The sequence below is a fragment of the Mesoplodon mirus genome (assembly GCF_964341445.2).
Source record: "Mesoplodon mirus genome assembly, chromosome: 14".
NCBI lineage: Eukaryota > Metazoa > Chordata > Mammalia > Artiodactyla > Ziphiidae > Mesoplodon > Mesoplodon mirus.
The window spans coordinates 81,660,409-81,682,785 of record NC_138990.1 but is presented as its reverse complement, the minus strand read 5'-3'; positions in this window follow the sequence as shown (position 1 = coordinate 81,682,785).

Sequence of the window (22,377 nt, the reverse complement as noted above, 5' to 3'; positions counted from 1 at the left end):
GCCTCAAAGTTCTCTATAAAATAAAGTGCAAAGCAGTGTGATATTAGAAATATAAGTTATATTTTCCCTTGTTCTTGAAAAAACCTTTTTGGGTTCAAGTTGCACTCTTATAGGGGCCTTATTTTACACTAGCTCTAACCTATGGAGAAACAGGTGGCTGCCTTGTGATCACTGAGGACGGTCAGCCCTATAGCTCTGCTTCATAGATGAGGAGTTCATGTAAACTAGCCAAGGTTTCATAGTTAGCAAAGGGTAGAATAGAAATTAGAAGCTAGGTTTCTGTGACTCCAAAATTCCCATTATACATTCTTCATGCTAAGAAAAATAATCAGGATATGTGAATCCCTAGCCTTAGCCCTCTCCACCAAGCGTATTCCATATTACGAGAGTAACTCCCTCCCTTGAGAAACAAGGAGTAAGTAAGCAAGCAAATTCCTTGAGGAACACAAAATATTTAATTGCTATTCGTCATTTCTCTTACTCAGGATAAGATTAATTAACTCTGATCTTTCCATTTGCATGGAACTAATGTGATGGCTTAATAATTGCTTCTTTAAAAAGAAACTCTTCTGAGAAGATATCATATGAATTAATCTGAAATCTCTTCACTCTTACTACTGTCTGAACTTGTTTTAAACAAAAGAAGTCTGTGATTAAAACAACAACAAAAAAGCCAAACATTTCAAAACTGGTGGTGAAAACCCTTTTCATCATGCTCACAGATACCATCAGAGTCCAAGAAATACTGCAATGTATCAAGATGTATATTTTTGAGCTTGATGTAAATGACAGGGTCTCAAGCTGCTGTGTGACTCCAGGCCAAAACTAGACAGTTCCCAAATTCTTCAGAGTTATACCCAGTAAGAAGCACAGCACATAGGCTGTTGATTTGTCAAAAAGTTAATTTTCCATGACAAGCTCCATTGAGGAATGAGGAAAGTCAATAGCCTGAAGTTCACATTACCTTGGACAGCGGCTAGAAGAGGGTAAAATAAAGGAAGAGACCATAAACTCTGATAAGCGGTGATTTACCAATTAGATGTGAGAAAAATAAAGAATCATTAAAATGACAAAATACCATGAGTCATTAAGGGTTAGCCTAATTAAATAATAGCCCAATGTAAACCAGAGATTTGTGCTCTACCAGCTGCAATGTGTGTTTATCAAAATAATGGAAATTGACACGCATTGTACACATAGCCTCTCTTTAGCTGTCTCTTTTAACATTTATCTGGAGGTCACCTAGGGAAATATGCCTCCAACCTAAACTAGTCACTCTATTATCCCTGTTGTAACCCAGTTCCCAGTGAAGCATTTATTGCCTTGTCCTGCCTGATGGACAGAATGATGATTTTTGTTGAGTCCTACGGTTTTTCTACCTTTGTGTATTTTGCTTTACTCAGTCATGTTTCCCAACAATGTTAACATCTGAATGTTTCTTTTGGCAAAGAATCCAGAGCAGCAGTGCTCCAAGTGTTGCCCTTCAGGGGCTTTGGGGAGGGTGTGGATTGGGTGGGATCCCTGTACGTCACCACTGTTGCACATTATCAGCATATTATATCTGCCCAATGGACTTGTGGCCATGCAATTTTTGACCATGTCAGTACATGATCTGAGCTAGAGAATGGCAACTCCAGGATGTAATATGATTTCCTCAAAAAATAGCCTCCGTGTTCCTCTTCCCCTGTTCTCCTAGGCTTCTGACTTCCCAAAGCCTAAGGATACATGGTGTTCCATACAACATGACCTCTATCAGTACAGCCTGAACATCTGCCATTTGAACGTCCAGTTGTTTGTTCTATTGTTTACCCCCAATTTATTCTTCTTACATGCTTTAAAATATTTATTTTCACATCAGTTTCACCCTTAGCAACTGTGCTAGCCCAGACATCAGTGACTTTTCTGGTCCCTTCGGCTGTGTTGGCTGTTGTTTCATTCTCCTCACACCATCCAAGTGCCTAACAATCTGACTGTGTTCTCCTCAAAATCGCAAATGTGAAGTTGTGGCCCCTTCCAGGATATAAATCACCCGCATTGATGGCAACTCTTTTGAAACATTCTGCGACCTCTAGTCGCTCTGATCAATTATCTGAAATAACAGATGCAGTCATGAACACCAAGCTCCTGTCTGACGAAATCATCCTACCCTTGAGTCTAGTACAAGTCATACCCTTCCCTTGGCTGTACCTTCAGTTCCTGGATATGCATGAAGGACCAGAGGGTGTCACTTGACTGGTGTAATCTATTTCAAGAGCAGCAGAATTTGGTGCCTAGAAGCAAACCTCCCTAATAATACTACCATGGTGTTTCTTTCTTTATTCTCATTTTGTGAAAGCTGTCCAGCTCTTCTTGATGTTTCCTTCTCTTTTTGGTTATGCCGACGTGCATAAGTGGTTAGATTGTTTTAATCAGTCACTAAAACCCATCTGAGTTCGATTGAGCCCTCACTGCTTCTCTTAATCTCCAAGCTCCTTTTTTGGTCCTCTACTTTTCAAGATTTGTGTTGATTCTTTCCTTAGGAAAAAAAATCTTATGAAATTTTGTAAAGAAAAAGTGATAAAATAGCAGGGTAATTTATTGAACATGTCTATTTATATGCCAGACATCGTGCTAAGCACTTAGTATACTGTAGTGAGTAATACACAGTTCCTTCCCTCTTGGAGCTTGCAGTCTACTGGGTAAGACAGACAATGAGTAGGTAAGCAAACAAATAAATATATAATTAAAAATTGATGAAAGTATGCAGGTGAAGCACATAAAATAGTGTCTGGAACACAGTTAATGTTGAACCAGTAAAAATAATTATTTCTGTTAATAATAATTATAGTATAATAATTAAATTATCCTTATACAAAATATGGCAATATTATTATACAATTATTATTATATAAGAGAGTGGGTATTCTGGCTATCTATTGCTGCATAACTAATCACCCCAAAATTTAGCGACTAAAAACTACCATTTATTTTGCTCATGGATCTGCAACTTGGGCAAAACTCAGTGGCATCAGTTGGGCATCTCTACTGGAAGTGGGAGGATCTTCTTTCAAGATGGCTCAGTCACATGGCTGCAATTAGCTCGGAGCTCAACCAAGGCTGTTGGCTGCAGGCTACGTTTCTCTCCATCTGAGTCTTGTAATGGGGCTACTTGAGTTTCTTCACTGCTTGGAAGCTGAGTTCTAAGAGTAAGTCAAGTGAAAGAAAGTAGAAGCTGCCCTTCCAGCCCTGAACCTAGAAACCAGCATCATCACTTCCACCATATTCTATTGGTCTAATAGTCATGGAGCCTGCTCATTTTCAAGAAGAGAGGCCATAGATCTCTCTTTTTAATGAGAGGAGGATCAAGAATTTGCCTAAAATTTGTCTTTTTTTACAAAATACCAACTGATTTGACTACAGCATGTTTACATTTTAAAAGCAATTTCTCTTTTCATTTTGGATTGTTGTGTAAGATAGACTGAATAAATGAAGTTACCCTCACTCCACAGGCAATGGAGATAGTGGGATTTTGACTTGTTTAAGGTCACAGTCACACTCTAGGAAACCTGGGGAGGTTTGCTTCCTCCCCGGCCCCAGATACTTCCTATGACTTTGTCCAGTTTGTGATTGGACTTTGACTAATCATACACACTGGCCTGTGGCTCAAGAAGAATACAGTTTTGATGGTCAGACCAGTGCACCACTGGTACCCAAGTTTTATGATACCCAGTTGCAGAATGTCTCATCATGTCTCTGAGGCCTCATTATTGAGGTCGTTGTTCAGTTTTGGTGTACCATCTGTTGTCCCAGTCTTCCTAAGTGATTTTCCTGGCTGGTTTCCCTTTTCACAGGGAATAGAATGAGTTGTCAAAAGCCTAGTACATTCTTTTGTGAATTGTAAAGCCATCAGGATTTAATTAGGGAAAAATTCTTCAGCAACAATTGATTTGTTCAACCATCATTCAATTTGAAGTACTCTCTGCTTATTAAAAACTACTTGAAAGTTGTTCGATGCTCAGCTCTGGGTTTTTGAGTATGTCTCCATCTACTTTATATCCTGTCCTTAGCAAGTTTACCATAATTAGATTATAGTTTGAAAACTGCCTCTAGTTGGAATTTGTTAGAAACTTTCATTTAACACTGATTCTTCTTAGATGTCTGTAGATTCTGATAACTAAACTAAAAAATAGACTTGATTAAACCTGACAGCTTTGAGTTTTCATAAAGTGCTTTAACCATTGCTCAGCATCTAAGTTTTTGGAAAATCTACTTCGTGTTTGTCTCTAACTCCTTTTGCCTGAATTTTTAGTCTCCTTTGTGTTTAGAGAAAAGTTGCAACCACATGTTTCTGATTCATTTATAACTAACATATAGAATTAGCTCATGAAGCCATTTTTTGTAAAAACATGTACTTTACAGTTGTATGTAATCCTTTTAAAGCCCTTTCTTTTCTTTAAATAAGAAAACAATTCTGCTACATTTTACCTGAAAATCAAAAATTGTTTTTTTTTTCAAGATGCTGGAGACATCAACAGTATTTAAGCATTGCCCCAAACTCTCAGTCTCTCCATGTTTGCCTCAGTTTGGATAAGGATTTATGAAAATGTCTTTGGATCATTGGGCCATCCTTGACCAGTGTGTAGTTGAAGTTTCCCCCGGACCCAAAGAACATCCATTTATCTAGTTATCTACTGAACAGGCTATTTCCAATTTTTAAAAAGTGGAAGAACAATAGTTTCACATGGAAAGATGAACAAAGAAACAGTATGTGTGGATCAAATGCAGGTCAAGGTATAAAGGAAACAAGAAAATAGAAACCTTAAGAAACTAAACTACTGGAAGAGATCCACTAGAGGAAATGGTGAGGGTGAGGTGAGGAATGGATATTGTAACAGTGATTCTAAACCTGGCTAATAACCAGTTACCTGGATGAGCATCTGTTTCATAAGTACAGATTCCTGGGTCTCAGGATGGGTTGGTCTAGGCAGCTGGGAGCTTTTTAAAAACTCCTTAAGTCATTCTGATGATAAGCTTAGTTATTGGAAATAACCTGCAAACCCCTCACACACATGTGCACACAGACACACACACAAATGCACAATTATCAAGAGGAAATTAAGATTCAATCTGGGCTACATCACTATATCTTCATCCCCTGAAATCTGACTCTGCCCTTCCTCAAACTTTAGGAATAAATCTCAGGTAAATCAGCAGCCTTACTTCTGCAGAATAGAGGGTACACAGTGTTTCTTCTACCAGGTCTCAAATCAGAGCCTGAGTTGGGAGAACAAAACACTGTAGATGGCTATTAAGATCAAGAATTGAAGAGAAGTGTTCACCTGGTATCCCTTTAATCTTTAACTTCTAGCTCACAACTTTACTATGTGCTTAATGATGAAAGTCCAGTGTCATCGCTGGGGCATTGACAGATGTTTAGCTCCTTTAAACTAGGATTATATTATATACATTTTACTGCCTTGTGGAATCTTGTCAATGCCCTCAATGGAATTTCTCAATTGCCCAAATGGAGTTGAATAAACAGGTTGGTGATTGCTCCAAGTATAGTGAGTGATTAGAGCCCCGAGACACCACATTGCCAGTCCAGTCAGGAAGTGCTTTCCCAACATCTGCCTTGAGGAACACCCAGTACCAGGATTGATTGTTTCAAGATAATGTTTGGGAATTGGTCCAACTTGGTTTCCACAATTAAATGCACCAATTAAAATCTCTTCTTATGATTTTATTAGACTAGCATTTTCAACAGCCATTAATGAGCCAAGTACTATGCAATTTTATAAATAAAAGGATTCAGGCTATCATTATGTATAAATCCTCCCCAAGTCACCTGCTCTCATCAGAAGGCATGATCCGAAAAAAGAAATGACAATGTTTTGGAAAATGTTGACATTTGTAAGTAAAATCTGGCAGCAAATTTCTTGGCAAAATGAATACTCAAGTCAACATGCCTCAATTTATTGCTACATGAATCAGAAATTAATTCTTCCTCAATCATTCTTATACTTCTGAACTGTGACATGGTTAACAGAGTCTGAACACTCCACAGGTACCTAGACTCAATACAATACAATAAGCTAAAATGAATATAAATGGTTGAAGAGGGAAGTAAATTAGTTTTCTTGAAATTTTCTGGAGAATTGAGTTTACAGTGACTAGAATGTATGAGGCTGCCAAAGGGATGGGAGTTAGGGGATGGGCAAAGTGGAATTATTATGACTTTCATGTCCATAAGGTTTTTTGTGTTCCCTGGGTGATAACAAACACCAGACACTGAAAGTATATATTGGCAAGGAGATACTGTTGCTGGAAATGTTTTGCATTCAGCTTCTTTCATTACTTTTTCCATCTCCAAGGAGCAATGCATGCTCTAAGTCTCCTTCTGGAGTCCTTTTCATCCCATCCCTGCCCTTGTCATCTAACCTTCCAACCAAATATCAGAGAGGTATGGAAACATTCAAGAGTCTTGCTGAGGAAAATATATTTGCTGTTAATGTTGTTTGGCAAAACACCTTGATGGGGTATTTTGTTTTGGAAAAGTTAAGCCCCAAGTCAGGATATAGAGGGAAGGAAGCAAAATAAGAGGGACACTGAACTGTTCTTACATAAAAAGGTGTGGTTAGAGAATTGGAATTCAGACAAAGCAGAATATCAGAGTAGGAGGGAATTAAGAGACAACAAAGCCCCTGAGTCTTCTCTACTCCTGTCTCAGTTGCCATCCACCTCATAGGTCTACTAAGATCATGGCTTAACTGGTCTTGCTGTCTCCCGCCTTGCTCTGCTACAGTCCATTCTCCACAAAAGCCATTAAGATGAACTTTTAAAGATGTAAATTAGAAGATGGAGGAGTCAGTTTTCTATCATCATTCCCCAAAGAACATTGATTTTTTGACAGCCACCTACAGAGGAGGCCAGTAGTTCAGTAGAGAAGGTCCAGCACATCGTTAGAGCAAAAAATTCAAGGATAGATGAATTGAGGAGGGTAAGAAAAATAGTTTCACTTTATCCTTTCTACCCCTTCCCCAAAGCACCACAGCTAAGTGCCAAGAGAGACTCTTTCAGCCTGTGACTTCTCCCACAGGGGAAAGTGTGGACATGGTGAGTGAATGCCCAGCTTCCCTACCACATGGGATCCTATCCAAGATGCCAAGAGCTATGCTGATGTGATCAGCATAGCTGAGGATTTGGGAGAGGTTGGGAGTGCAGCAACCAGGACTTGTAACTCATCAAAGGGTCACAGATCTTACTATACTGCTCTGTTGATGTAGTGAGGAAGCTGCCCACAGGCTACTTGGGGCTTATCACCTGCAGACCCCCCCAGGTGCTCACAGGCCTTCCCAGTGCTCTGTGTGCCTCACCCACCCTCTGTCTCCTCAAGTGCGCCACTCCCACCACAAGCTTTTACAGATGGCTCACAAGCACACACAAAAACCAGAAAGTTGGCCAACTCTGTGGGATTGGGAGAAATCACACAACTTAAGCAATTCAGAGTACTGCACTCAGGAGGCTCTCAGTACCAGTCTGATTTTGCAGGATTGAAAGAAGGCATACAGTCTTCAGAATTTTCCCTCAAGAGGGAACAAGAAGTAAGCAAACTACATGAAAAACATATAAACAAACAAACCAAAACAGCAACAACAAGAAAACCACTACAGGCCAATATCCTTAATGAACATAGATGCAAAAATTCTCAACAAAATTGAATTCAACAGCACATTAAAAGGATCATATACCATGATCAAGTAGGCTTTATCCCTAGGAGGGAAAAATGGTTCAACATATACAAATCAATAAATGTAATAAAAGAATAAAGGATAAAAATCATATGGTCATCTCAATAGATGCAGGAAAAGCATTTGATAGATATAGTAACATTTCATAATGAAAGCTCTCAACAATTTAGATATAAAAGAAATATATCTCAACATAATAAAGGTTATATATGACAAGCCCACTGCTAGCATCGCACTCAAAGGTGAAAAACTGAAAGATTTCCTCTAAGCTCAAGAATGAGACCCACTCAGATCAGGTGAGTAGCCCACTCTAGCCACTTTTATTCAACATGGTACTGGAAATTCTAGCCAGAGCAATTGGTTAAAGAAAAGAAATAAAAGCCATTCAAATTGGAAAGAAATAAGTAAAATTGTTCTGTTTTGCAGATGACATGATCTTATAAATAGAAAACCTAAAGTCTCCACCAAAAAACTGTTAGAACTAATAAGTGAATTCAGTAAAGTTGCAGGATACAAAATCAACATGCAAAAATCAGTGCCGGGCTTCCCTGGTGGTGCAGTGGTTGAGAGTCTGCCTTCTGATGCAGGGGACACGGGTTCGTGCCCCGGTCCGCAAAGATCCCACATGCCGCGGAGTGGCTGGGCCCGTGAGCCATGGCTGCTGAGCCTGCACGTCTGGAGGCTGTGCTCTGCAACGGGAGAGGTCACAACAGTGAGAGCCCCGTGTACCGCAAAATATATATATATATATATATATATATATATATATCAGTGCCATTTCTATACAAAAACAATGAACTATCCCCAAAAGGAATTAAGAAAACAATTCCTTTTACAATAGCATCAGAAAGAACAGAAAGTTTAATCAAGGAGGTAAAGATCTGTACAGTGAAAGCTATAAAGTATCGAAATAAATTGAAATCACAAATAAATGGAAAGATATTTCATGTTTATGGATCAGAAGAATTAATATTGCTAAGATGTCCATACTACCCAAAACAATCTACAGATTCAATGTAATTCTTATTACAATATCAATGGCATTTACCATAAAATAGAAAAAAATAATCCTGAAATTCATATAGAACTACAGATAACCCTGAATAGTTAAAGCCATCTTGAGCAAGAAGAACAGAGCTGGAGGAGTCACACTTCCTGATTTCAAATTATATAACAAAGTCGTGGTAATCAAAAGAGTATGGTACTGGCATAAAAACAGACATACAAACCAATGGCATGTAAGAAAGCATTCAGAAATAAATCTGTGCATATATGGGCAACTAGTCTTCAACAAAGGCACTAGAAATACACAATGGGGAAATGATAGACTCTTTACTAAATGGCGTTGGGAAACTGGATATCCCCGTGAGAAAAAATGAAATTGAGCTCTTACACCATAGACAAAAATCAACTCAAACTGGATTAAAGACTTAAACGTAAGATCTGAAAACATAAAACTCCTAGAAGAAAACATAGATTAAAAGCTCCTTACCATTAGTCTTGGCAACGATTTTTTCATCTGACACCCACAGCACAGTTAACAAAAGCAAAAATAAAGAAGCAAGACTACATCAAACCAAAAAGTTCCTGCACAGCAAAGGAAAAAATCAACAAAATGAAAAAGCAACCTACAAAGTGGGAGAAAATATTTGCAAACCATGTATATGGTAAGGGGTTAATATGTATCAAAATGTATAAGGAACTTATATAACTCAATAGCAAAAACAACAAATAACTCAATTTTAAAAGTAAGCAAAGGATTTGAATAGACGTTTTTCAAAGACAGACAAATGACCAATAGGTATATGAAAAGGTGCTCAACATCACTAATATCAGGAAAATGCAAATCAAAACCATAATGAGATATTACCTCACACTTGTTAGGTTGACGGTTACCAAAAAGTCAAAAGATAATAAGGGTTGGCTAGGATGTGGAGAATAGGGAAACTTTATACACTGTTGTTGGGAATGTAAACTGGTACAGCCATTATGGAAAATAGTATGGAGTTTCTTAAAAAAATAAAAATAAAAATAGAACTACCATTGATCCAGCAATCCCACTTCTGGGTATGTATCCAAAGGAAATAGAATCAGTAGCTCAAGGAGATATCTGCACTCCCCTGTTTATCGCAACATTACTGACAGAGGCCAAGATATGGAAATAATCAAAGTATTCATCTAAGGATGAATAGATAAAGAAAATGTGGTATAGGTACACAACAAAATACTATACAGCCTTAAAAAAGAAGGAAATCCTGCTGTGCGCAACAACATGTATGGAGCTCGATGACATTATGTTAAGTGAAATAAGTCAGACATAAAGACAAATACTGCATAATCTCACTTATATGTGGAATCTAAAAAAGTTGAATTCAGAGTAACAGACAGTAGAATGATGCTTACCAAGGGCCAGGGGGTGGGAGACATGGAGAGATACTGGTCAAAGTACAGAGACTTTCACTTATAAGATGAATAAATTCTGAAGACCTAATATACCTAATGATGACTATGGTTAATAAAATGTATTGTATACTTGAAATTTGATAAGAGAGTAGAACTCAAGTGTTCTTACCACACACACACACACACACACAAAAATGGTTACTGTGCAGTTACCAAAAATGGTAACTGTGTGTTAATTGGCTGATTGTGATAATCAATTCACAATGTATATGTATACCAAAACATCATATACATCTTAAATGTATACAATTTTTATTTGTCAGTCACACCTCAATAAAGTTGGGGAAAACATATAGATCAGATCATGATGACTTCTCATCCCTTTTAGAATAAAACCCAAATTCTCTGCCTTGTGTCAAAAAGATCTTGTGTGCCTGGCTCACGGTTGCCCCTTTGACCTCTTCTCTTTCACCCTATAACTCCCATCCTCGGATCTACCCACACTGGACTCCTTGTCATTTCTCCAACATGCCAAACTGCTTACCATCTCAAGGTTTTATACTTTGTGCCCCCTCTGCCTGGTATGCTCTTTACCCAGACTCTGGCATAGCTGGTTCCCAAACGTCACTCAGACCTTAGCTTACATGTCACCTCTGCAAAGAAAATTTCTTTGACTTTTCTGTTTAAAATACTTGTCCCTTAACCCTGTACTTCATATTTTTTACCCCACTGCATTTTTCTTCACAGCACTTTTCATAACCTTTGATTTTTGTTTCTTTATTTCTATGTTTCTTTATTTTTTGCAGTCTGTCTCTCTGTGGTTGGCAGCCTCTAAAATGGCTAATGATCTCTGTCTTCTGCTACTTGTTTGTGCCCATGTGCAAATTTCCACCAGCTTGAGTGTCAGTGGGACCTAGTAACTCCTTTCTAATGAATAGAATCAGCAAAAGTAATGCAAGTACTTTACGAAAAGGACTGTGATGTTCATCTTGCCGTCTCTTGCCCTCTCTCACTCTCTCTGGGAGTCATTGCTCTACAGGCAGCAAACCACCATGTTGTGAGTAGCCTATGGAGAGACCCATGTGGCAAGGAACTGATGTCTTTGGCCAGCAGTCAGCAATGGCCTGAGGCCTATAAATAGCCACACGAGTGAACTGGAAATGGATACTCTCCCAGCTGGGCCTGAGGTGATTGCAGACCAGCTGATGCCCTGTAGCCTCATGACCCTGAGTCAGAGACCCCCAACTAACCTTATGAAGTAATAAATATGTGTTGTTTGAAGTGGCTCAGCTTTGGGGTAATTTGTGAAACAGCAATGAATAATTAACATCTCCAATGGAATGTAAGCTCCATGTGGGAAGAGACTTCCTGTTTGGCATTTTCTCCCAAGTAGGTAGCATAAAGCCTGGTGCTCAGAGCCTGGCGTTCGTTGCGTCCAATGACGCAACGAACATTGACCTTAAATGACTAATGAATAGTGGGGTGGGATGGAGGATGCTGAGTTTCTCAAACTATGTGGGATGGAAGCCTGAGCCAATGCTGATGTTTAAACTGAGGCTGTTCTTAGGGTCAAAGGTGACTCCGAAGTCTCAGGAGTACTCAAGTAACAGACATTCTGGAAATACCAGGGTCTTAGTAGTAATCTCTTGACCATGATTACTGAGGCTTGTATATGTGGTTTAGCAAACCCTCACTAAGTGCCTGGACAACCTCAAGCTGAGGGCGGGGAAAGCGTTCCACAGTTGCTCTGTGCCTTTGGAAGACTGACTCAGACCTCTTACTTTTTCCTCATCTGTGAAGACCTCACAGGCTCTTGGTCATACATAGAATGAACTACAAAATGGGCTATGTTTTTTTCAATAAATGGTGGTCTCCTTCCCCTCAGGGAACTTATTACATGAGGAGATAAGATTCATACATAAAAAAGATAACCAACATGGGGTGGGATGTTTGCACTGTTACGTTAAGTACCAGACTATATCTGAGGCAGGAATTATAATGGAATAATTAATTATTCTCTGGTTCTTCTTCCATCATGTGGGGTGTTGGGTGTACATTTGGCACTTGGGAATAGCACCAGAAAACTCCATAATTTTTCCTCATGAGAACTAGAAAGAAAAACATTGCTGAAAATGGTAAAGTAGAACCAGCTTTGCTGGTGAGGACCTGGAAAAATGTAGTAGGAAAAAAATGACAAGAATGTGACAGACTTACTTCTACTACTGATTAATCATAGTACTAATTCCATTTGATTTGAGGAAAATGTATTGTTCTTAAAGACTAGTATCCACTTCCAGGAAAGATAGAGCAGGATTTCTCAATCTATACCTCCACAGGAAAAATCACATAGAAAATAATGATTTCCTTCTGATGGCATACTCTAAATTATATCAATAAGTCCTTGAGATTCTATGGAAAACTAATAATGATGATCATAATCTTTTTTTTTCTTTTGCTATGTGCTGACTAATATTCAGATTGTGAGTGGCTCTTTTGGAAGGCAAGGGAAAAGAATGGATGTGAAATTATGTCAGAGATTTCCAGCTTTCCAAAAGAAATTTTACTTTTAAAGGAAAATAACAGCATAGTAGGAACCACGTTAGAATGAGCATATTCAATACTATGGAGAAAAAGCGACCATGGCTGTCTACACATATAGGCCGGTCATTCAAACTGGTTCAAAAATTCCATTTTCTGTCAGTGGTCTGTGTGTGTCCACATGGTGAAAAATGGCCCAAGCAGGGCTTTTGAGGTATTGTCGTCACCAGTGAGTGCCAGATGGGATGTGGTGAAAGTTCTGATTTGGACCTTTCAGACCAGAGGTGCTTGCCAAAATGGATAGGTCCTTTTGGCTACCTCTTGTAAGTACAGCCACAGGTATTCTGTTGAAACCTGTGGGTGAGAAAGACATAAACAGGTGCTATAAATTTGTCAGGCCAGGAAGCCACAGGCCATTGAGTAAATGGTAAACCCAATGGTCCAAGAGAAAAAGGAGGTTCTTTTCATCAGAATGATCAGTCTCATTCAACAAATATTTATGGAGCACCTATTCTCAGCCAGACCTAATAGAAACCAACAAGGTCTCTTATTTAAAGAGTGCTTGAAGTGAGGGAGCAAAACCCCAAATCACCTGGGACAGTGTGGCCCTAGCTGTGAACTGCAACTTGATGGAGAGGAAGAGCCAGTGTCCTGGGGACAGGCTGGACAATCTGAATGGCATCTATTCTGCCCACAGACTCCTGGGGGTGCCACTCTTACAGGGTGAGTCTTCTGCCTTGGTTTGTTCAGGCCAAGACCTTTCACATTTTGGAGGCAATGCAGCTTTCGCTGTAGCATTTCACAAACAAGTCAGTGATCTCAGGGGAAGTGAAATAGCACCATTTCTAAACTGAAATCCGAATTTCATCTCCCTGAGTTGATATCTGTGAGTAGAAACTGTTGAGTTAAAAAGTTTAAAAGGATGTTGAAAGTTAATTTACTAACCACATTCCTGGCTCCCACGTTTCTAAAAAGATGAAAATATCTCCTCTTAAAACAGACCTTCTGAAAAGGAGAGGCCATTGCTTCTTGTAGTATGGGTCGTGATGTTTTGTTGCCTTCATAGTTAATTATTTTTATCATAGTTAACCTAAATCAATTCAGCAGCAGTTTATATCTATTTTAAAATATTTTGTTCCTGGATAGCTGAATAGTAGTTGGTAGTTGATCACAAGCCTCATATAATAACAATTATTTAATTGTCTTCTCAGTGTTTATCAGATCCAATTCCTCTTAATTCTTTCTCAGGAACACTGATGTTGTAAGTGAGCATGCTGGATGGGTTGCCAGGCACAATGATGATACTGAGCTGTTACCAGGAACTGTTTTATCCAGATCATCTCAGTCACTCCTTACAGCAAGCCTTTTGGAGTAGTTCCAGTCATTTCTTCCATTTTATAAGTGGTGAAAACTGAGGCTTTCAGAGAAGTTCATTCTTTGCACGAGACCACAGCTAGGAAGTGATGGAGCTAGGATGTGGATACATAACAGTGCCCAAGTTTTCCAATTAATTACAGAGATAAGATTGCCTACATTTTATGCTAATAGATCCAAGTATTAAATTGAGTGTTAACTAATTGACACACCACAAAATAAACTTGTTCATGTTCTAATGCCCATTTGTCACTCAAGTGTTTACAAAATCAAAGGATAATTTTTCCAAACTCTTATGCTTTTTCCAATTATAGGCTCTTTTTTAAACCTTTGTTGAATCTTCAACTTGAAATCCACAAAAGTAGTGGCTGGTGATATGTCTAATACTTTTGCTATTTTCTTTGGGCATACAAGTCTTTAGAACTATCTGGTTAAGCCAGAAGTTTCAGTCTTGGCTGAGCATTAGAATCACTTAGAGAAGCTTTTAAAGATCCTGATGCCAGGGCCACACCCAAGACCAATTAAATTAGAATCTCTGTGGGTGATATCCAAGTGATTACAATAAGCATCCAAAGTTGAAACCACTAATTTAAAGAATTCTTCCCTGGACTTTCCCTATGTATTTATTTTGCCTGTGGCCTGCTTGGGCTTTTACTCATATAGCTAGAACTATGAATTGGCCAATTCAACAACCATTCTCAAATGTCCTCTCATTACCTGACTCTAATATAGAGGATGAAGAAGATAAATAATCTCTTTCCCAGACCTCCTTGAAGATGGAGGAGCTATAGGATGCAGTTCTGGCTAATGACAAGAAAGTGACGGCCTGCTGAGGGTTTCTGGGAAGCCCATACATCTAGGTGTTTCTGGTAATGACTTAGTCAATTCAGGTGGTTGGATTTTTCCCTTTTCATCTGAATGGTTATATTTATCTGAATGTTTCCTTAGACATAGATTGAGCACATGACTTGAATCAAAGGTACTTTGAATGGGAAATCAAGGGAGAATTCTATCTCTTCTTATTGATGCCTTAGTCTCTCTATTTCCTCATAGAGACCTTGGAATCCATGACACAATTGTCTTACAGAGAAGGCAAAGGCTAAGGAATTTGAGAACCCTGAAATTTTCTTTGAAATTCTCGGGCAGAGGTGGCAAAATAATCACCTCCAAAAAATTTGTCAGACATTTCCATGTTAGACATACAATATTTACAGGGAGAAACAGAAGGGATTATAGGTAATAGAGTTTCAAGGTGGCAAACACTGATTCTGAGCCTGTATATTCATAATATATATGTGTGTGTGATGTCTGCTAATTTTTTGTGTAACTTTTTATTGAAGTACAATGTACATACCAAAAAGTACACATATGGTAAAGAAGAGCTCAGAGAATTTTCACAGCAAACACATCTTTATACCTAACACTTGGGTCAAGAAACAGAACGTGGGACTTTCTTGGTGGTCCAGTGGTTAAGACTCTGTGCTTCCACTGCAGGGGGCACAGGTTTGATTCCTGGTGGGAGAACTAAGATTCCGAATGCCACGTGGTCAAAAACAAACAAACAAAAACAAACAAAAAAAGAAACAGAACACTACCAGGACCCTAAAAACCCCCTTGTTCTCCCTTCTAATGACTCCCCTGTTGGCCAAGGATAACCACAGGCTACCATTTCTTTCTTTAAAAAAAAAATGTGTAGAAGTACAAGGTCACCTCTTTTCCTGTTTTCACATGCTCTCGATTGAGATGGGGAAGTCAGACCTAACCCAGGGCACATTTAATTATGGGAAAATGAAAAGAAAGAAATAAAATCCAGACCAACAAAGCAAAGATTTAGGTTGGCATCACTCTCCATATAATTGTAATACTGGCAGACACTCAATAAACATATCAGCATTGTTAAAATGATTTATCAGCCGAATAGTTGAATGTAAAATATTATCAATACAGGTGTCACCATTGATCTTTCTTGGGTCTCACTGCTGAAGAATGGAGCCACTAAGATGATTTCAACAAACAATCCTTGACAGGAAACCAAAGGCAACAAGGCACAGGGACAGACAGCTGACAAATGCAGTACGGGGCCATTAAAGCATGTGATGAATTTGCCAGGAAAGTATATATTTGTGCAAGAGGTGAGCTCATATCTCCCATAAATTTGTCAACCATGACACAGTGTTCTCCAGCTTGGCATGAGTAATGCCTTGCTATTTGCTGCCTTTGTCTGGCTAAAGCTCTATCAGTCACTCCAGGGTTATTTACAAAGAAACGTGTCTATCAGTTACAAGGACATGACTTTGCCACTAAAAGATAACAAAAGAGGAAATCGGGCAGTGGCCTCTCTGCGAGGGATGCGTCTTTTCCAGACAAGCTCTGGACTGGAATGAATCAGATGGACGGCAATTGGCCGGGCTGGCCCTGTGCCTGGCATGACCAGCCTTAGTACATTTATCCACACTGATTAGATTAGAAATTATTAATAGGGGGCTACAGAGTAGAGCAAAAGGTCATTTAGAGTTTAATTCTGTTCTCAGATAACTTCATTTCGGCTGATGGGATTGTTATTGTAGGAGTTTTATATGTTTATAGGAAACAATATACTCAATAATGAAGTCTTGCCTCCTTCTGCAAGGTCAGGAAAGCTATTGTGAGGCTAGATTGAAGTCTTCACAATTGTGTTAATTAAGTAACAGTGATTGGGCTTGGTCTCCTCTTGAAATGCATTTAAGGCCCTAAAAGCTGCTGAGAATGTATTCTTTCAATATAAATATATAGGAAAGCAAGTGTGACCAGAAAGCAGCTTGCGATTGAGTAAACAGAAGAGCTGACATGAAGCTTTTACTTAAGGCAGCCAGGAGCCTGGTTGGCAGATGTAACTTCTTGCCACATAAATACAAATATCTTGTCAGTTTAGGATTAAACCTAACAGGCCCCTATTTCTTTACTCAATTCCTGACAAACCTGAAATATGAAGTTATAGAATTTGATGTTGATGGTACATTATGTCTCATCAGTTATGTTACTCCCTCCCAGGCCTGCCTGTTCGGGGTAGATGATCAGTGTGCAGTAATAGCTATGCCCTTCTTGGATAAAGAGCCATTTCCTTGGTCTTGTCTGATAGACAAGCGCCATTAGTGACAGGGAGCTCAGATCTGTCCTCCACTCTGAGCCCCCTTTGGGGGGTTTATAACCTGAGCATTGAAATTTGCTGAAGGTGGGTGCAATTTTGTTTGTTTTGAGAGAAAAGATCCCTTCTAAACAGATAAAAAAGATTTTAAATGACTGTAAATGAAGACGGGGTTTGTTACTGAATGCAAGTTCGTGTGTCCAATGCACATTGAGGGCAAACAAACCAAAATGTTGGACTTTGGAGCAGAGAAAAGTTTATTGCAGGGCCATGCAAGGAGAGAGGTGGCTCATGCCCCCCAAAACCCAAACTTCCTGAAGGGTTTTAGCAAAGCATTTTTAAAGGTAAGGAGAGGAAGGGGCATGGTTGGTTACTGCAAACTTCTTGGTGTTGGAGTCCTATGTTCTTGCAGGTGTCCACGTAGGTCAGGTCACGATGTTCCTGTAAACCTCCAACAAGACAAATTCTACAACTATTTATCTCTGTGTGAATGGAAAAGTGTTATACCCTTAAAGGTCAGAGCCTTGAGAATGGGCTATCTTGTATATATCAGGCTATAGTCAACATTCTTAACTGGAAGAAAATGCAGTAGAATACAAAGGTTAAAGTAAAAGAAACAGATCTAATATGGAGTCAGATTTGTTCTTCCCTATTATGGGTTTATAGAAAGCAGTTCTTTGTCCTGTTTCTTAAAGACCACAGAATACTTTTGGGTTCTATTTGTAAGCAAATAACTGTCTATTTGACTCCAGATATATTGATATCCCATGAAGGGGAATTTGAAGTAAAACTTGGTGACTGATGATTGAGTCTTGTCTTTCAAACTCCCCCCAAACTCCCCCACCCATACCCAAGAAAACCACTATTGCAAGAAAGAACTTGGTTTTCCCATTAGGCAGACTGCTGAATAGAAATATTTTCATTAATGTAAATTTTTTCAAATACCACTAAGGCAATGGTGAAGTGATTGTTTCCCCCAGGGGACCTATGGCAATGTCTGGAGACATAACAACTGGAGTGGGAGGTGCTAATATCAACTAGTGTGCAGACGTCAGGGATGCTGCTAAACTTCCTGCAATGCAGAAGACAGAAACAACTGTGAGGAATTGTCTGGCCCCAAATGTCAAGGGCCAGGATTGAGGAACTCTGCTCAAAAGAACCTTTAAAATCAATGAAGAATGAGGACTTGGGAGAGATTACTCTGTCTAGGGAATGAGGTGCCATGAGGTACCCATGAGGTACAGAAACAGAGCTTCTGTTTAGAAAAAATCTATAAATTACATTATAAATAGATAATATACTAGGATTTGAAATATAAAGTATTTCTTTTAAAGCCACTCACTTCGATTAAAACTTGGGAGCCAGAAAAGGTACTATTCTTTTTTGTTGTTGTCATTCTAAGATAGGCGACATGGTTTTTGAGTTATTGTGATGTGGAGTAATGTAAAGACTCAAAACCTTTGAAGGCAACATTCAAAAGCAGTTGATTTACTGGACAAAAGGCTGATATGAGATCTCAAACATCTAAAAGCTCCACTGCCATGGGCTAAACCTGAGCCTGGGCAAGTGATTTAACCCATCTGGGCCTCAGTTGCTATTTCTAGCCAGTCACTGAGACTGAACAGCTTGACATCATTCCTTGACTATTCCTTCTCCTCCAGACAGCCAACACAGATACTTCTCCTTAGTGTCCTGGCTCACAGTCACGCATCCCTTCCTACACTCCCACTGGTCTGAATTGAGGTTGGGTCCTTGTTATTTCACCTCGGGGCTGTTGCAGTAGTTTCCTAGGTGATGTTCTCCCCTCAGAAGTGTCCCATAAAATGCTGCCATCTTGTCTGTTTAAACCATTACTTTGTTTACATCACTCCTCTCAAATGCCTGTACCGTAAAGTCACCCTTGGTGTGACAGCCAGTTCCTCTCTGATCTGCTGGTTTTCTACGCTAGACTTAGGCACTTTCCCTCCTTGGATCTTTGCTGCCCCTATCACATGACTATACTTAATGCCTCCTTCATGATGGCATGTACTAGATCAAGTCTTCCTGCTGAACCTTGTTCAGAAATACCCTGTGTTCTCTCCTTATTATTATCTCTCAAGCTTCCTTCAAATCTAAAGTCCCATGGTCTCTCAGAACATTTGCTAAGATTTCCATGCTACCTCCATCCTCTAAGCTTATAGGGACCTATTGTTTGCACACTGTATGTGATACTTAACCATATTTGACTATCTAGCTATCAGGCTAAATAATTTTCTTCTCCCTTCATTGATATCTTTCACCCCTTCTCAATGATCCAAGGGAAAAGAGACACAAACTACCACAGTGAAGTAGGCTGTATGTGGGATTCCACGGGGAAGGATGTTTTGCACCATCTCCTGGATTCAGTACATAATCATGATTGAATAAAACTAAGACACTCTGGGAGATAAAGACATATTCATACATATAAAAAAATGTAAAGTCTTTCCAGTTAGGCTGTAACCACATTATGACAATCACAATGCGCAAACCCTTTGTGTCCTCTGAGCTTTGTCATAGAAAGTGTCTAAAGAATGATTATATGGCCAATTTTATTTTGTACATGCTTTTCTATGTCAAAACTACTAGTATAGTGAAATAAAAGTAGTATCCAGGTTTGGGGGGCTTTTTGGTTGCTACAGGAAAATCTTTGCTTTAAAAATATTTATATATTTTTTTGATTTTTTAAAATTTTTACTTATTTATTTTTTGCATTGACAGTAGGTATTGCTTTCCTGATTTTTCTTTCATTTTCACTTACTTCTAATAAATATGACATTATTATACAGAGGCTCTGACCCTCCATTCTAACAGCAATTGACACTTGAAAAGAGCTGTTATGCTTTATTTGTCTGTACTGCCTGGTTTTTATATATATGTATATACACACATATATGTATTGTTTTTTGTTTGTTTGTTTGTTTGTTTGTTTGTTTGTTTTTTGCGGTACATGGGCCTCTTACTGTTGTGGCCTCTCCCGTTGCGGGAGCACAGCCTCCGGACACGCAGGCTCAGCGGCCATGGCTCACAGGCCCAGCCGCTCCACGGCATGTGGGATCTTCCCGATCCAGGGCACGCACCCACGTCCCCTGCATTGGCAGGCGGACTCTCAACCACTGTGCCACCAGGGAAGCCCTGTATTGTTTTTAAGACAAACATCTCTGTTTAAATATATGCCTCTTGTGGTCCAAAAATAAAAGTTTTCTTGAGAGTCTCAGTTAACTCTTGTTGTACGTTCCAAAGATAATGGATTCCACTGGATTCCTAAACTTAAATGAATTCTCAGATTTTGACATGGAGTTGGAGAAGATTACCCACATTGCTTTTTTAGTGGGGTGGCTGGAATATAGATATAGCATGTGGTTGTATGGCCACACATGCTTCAAAGTATTCTTTTTGTCTTTTTTCCTTTCAATGTAAGCATAATTGGGGTAAGTGCACGCCAATAGCTTTTACTGGTACAGCTGTCTGCCTTACTTCACCTGTAAAAGTTTGTTTGCTCTTACCTGGTCTGTAGATACCCCTCATTTTGTCCTTTATGTATAAAAAGGATAATATCTTTGTCTGTATACTGCAATATTCACTCTAGGGTTTTCAAGTCTCAGCTGTGACATTCTTTTGAAAAAGGGGTTTACTACAGTGAGGTGTGTCTCTTCGCTGTTACCTGATTTGATCTCTTTTTAATCTATGAGTTTGATGATGTTATTCCCCTCAAACTAGAACTCTCACCCATTAAAAGAACAGCACAGGTTAATGCAGTGGTTCTCAAAGTGTGGTCCCCAGACCAGCAACATCAGCATCATCTGAGAACTTGTTATAAATGCAAATTCCCAGGTCTTACTTATTGAATCAAGAGCTCTGGGGCTGGGACCAGCAATCTGGGTTTTAACAACCCTCTGGGGAATTCTGCTTCAAGAATAAGTTTGAAAACTATTGGCTTAGTCGTTAACAGTATGAGCTCTGGGGAAGACTGCCTGAATTCAAATATTTAACTTTCAAGTCACATACCCTTCCTGTGCCTCAGTTTTCTCATCAGTGAATGGGATAATCATGGTATCATCCATCATCCATATATTGTTGGTGACATTAAATTGAGAAAATACATGGGAAAAGTTTAGCAAGGCCTGGCACCAGGTGTGTACTTCATATGTTTTTGCTGTTATTGTTTACATTTTGCCCATCCTCTGGTCTTAGAGTACCTCTTCCTCTTTGTCATCTTTCCAGCCTGACTGAGCCGGCCTGTTCCTCTCTCTTGAATGGCCCTGCCAACTCTCTTTACTTCTTCATATTTGCCACATTAAGGGTGAGAGAAGAATCTATTTTTCTGTAGTCAAATGTTGAGTTTCTCTTCACAAACTAATTTCTTCCCTGAAAAAATAAGAGTCATGATGAGCACACATAGAGACAGGGTACAACACATTTAATTTTTCCTTAGATCTGGTTTCTATTTTAACTATAAGGTAATTCCCTTATAGCCCGCCTGACTTTTTTTTCAGGCCTTGGGAATGTGAACTGGTACTTATTTTCATCACTGGTATAATTGATATATGGATGGATGGGAGTGTGTTTTCACTCTGTCTTTAGTGAAGAATCATTCTTGTTTGTTCTAGAGGCTTCTGGACTTGTTATCCTGTGTCATTTCTAACTGGTGCCACTTTTTGACAAATGATAGCAGCAAGAGGTGGTGTGCTACCTCAGGTTCTTATTTTTCTTGAGTGTTTGGATGTAATAATTTTAGAGATGGCCACATAGCTAATGAGTCTTGCCTTCAGCAGCTCAGCACAGAGGCAGCCCTCACTAGCGTATCAGAGACTTCTATGAAAATGTTGGAAGGTGTGAGAGAGCAAGAAAAATGGACATTTGTGTATCATATTCTTTGAGAACTGAATAGAGGATTTATGGTATTCCCTGACTTGACACACTTCACACTTGTCATGTTGGCACATTGCATTATAGTCTCCTGCCCATGGGGCTTTTGATGATATTTCGGAAACAGGTAATAGATGACTCTGTGCTGTATCCATACATTTGCAGAGAAAGATCCAATATGAAAAACAAAGATACAGTAGAAACCATTCCTATCAACTGAACACAAAAGCCTACCTCTGCTCTCCATTGTCTTGTTAGTCCTAATCCCCTACCTAGACGTGTATACCATTCTCCAACTAGAGATGGTCCATCTCAAGGAACAAG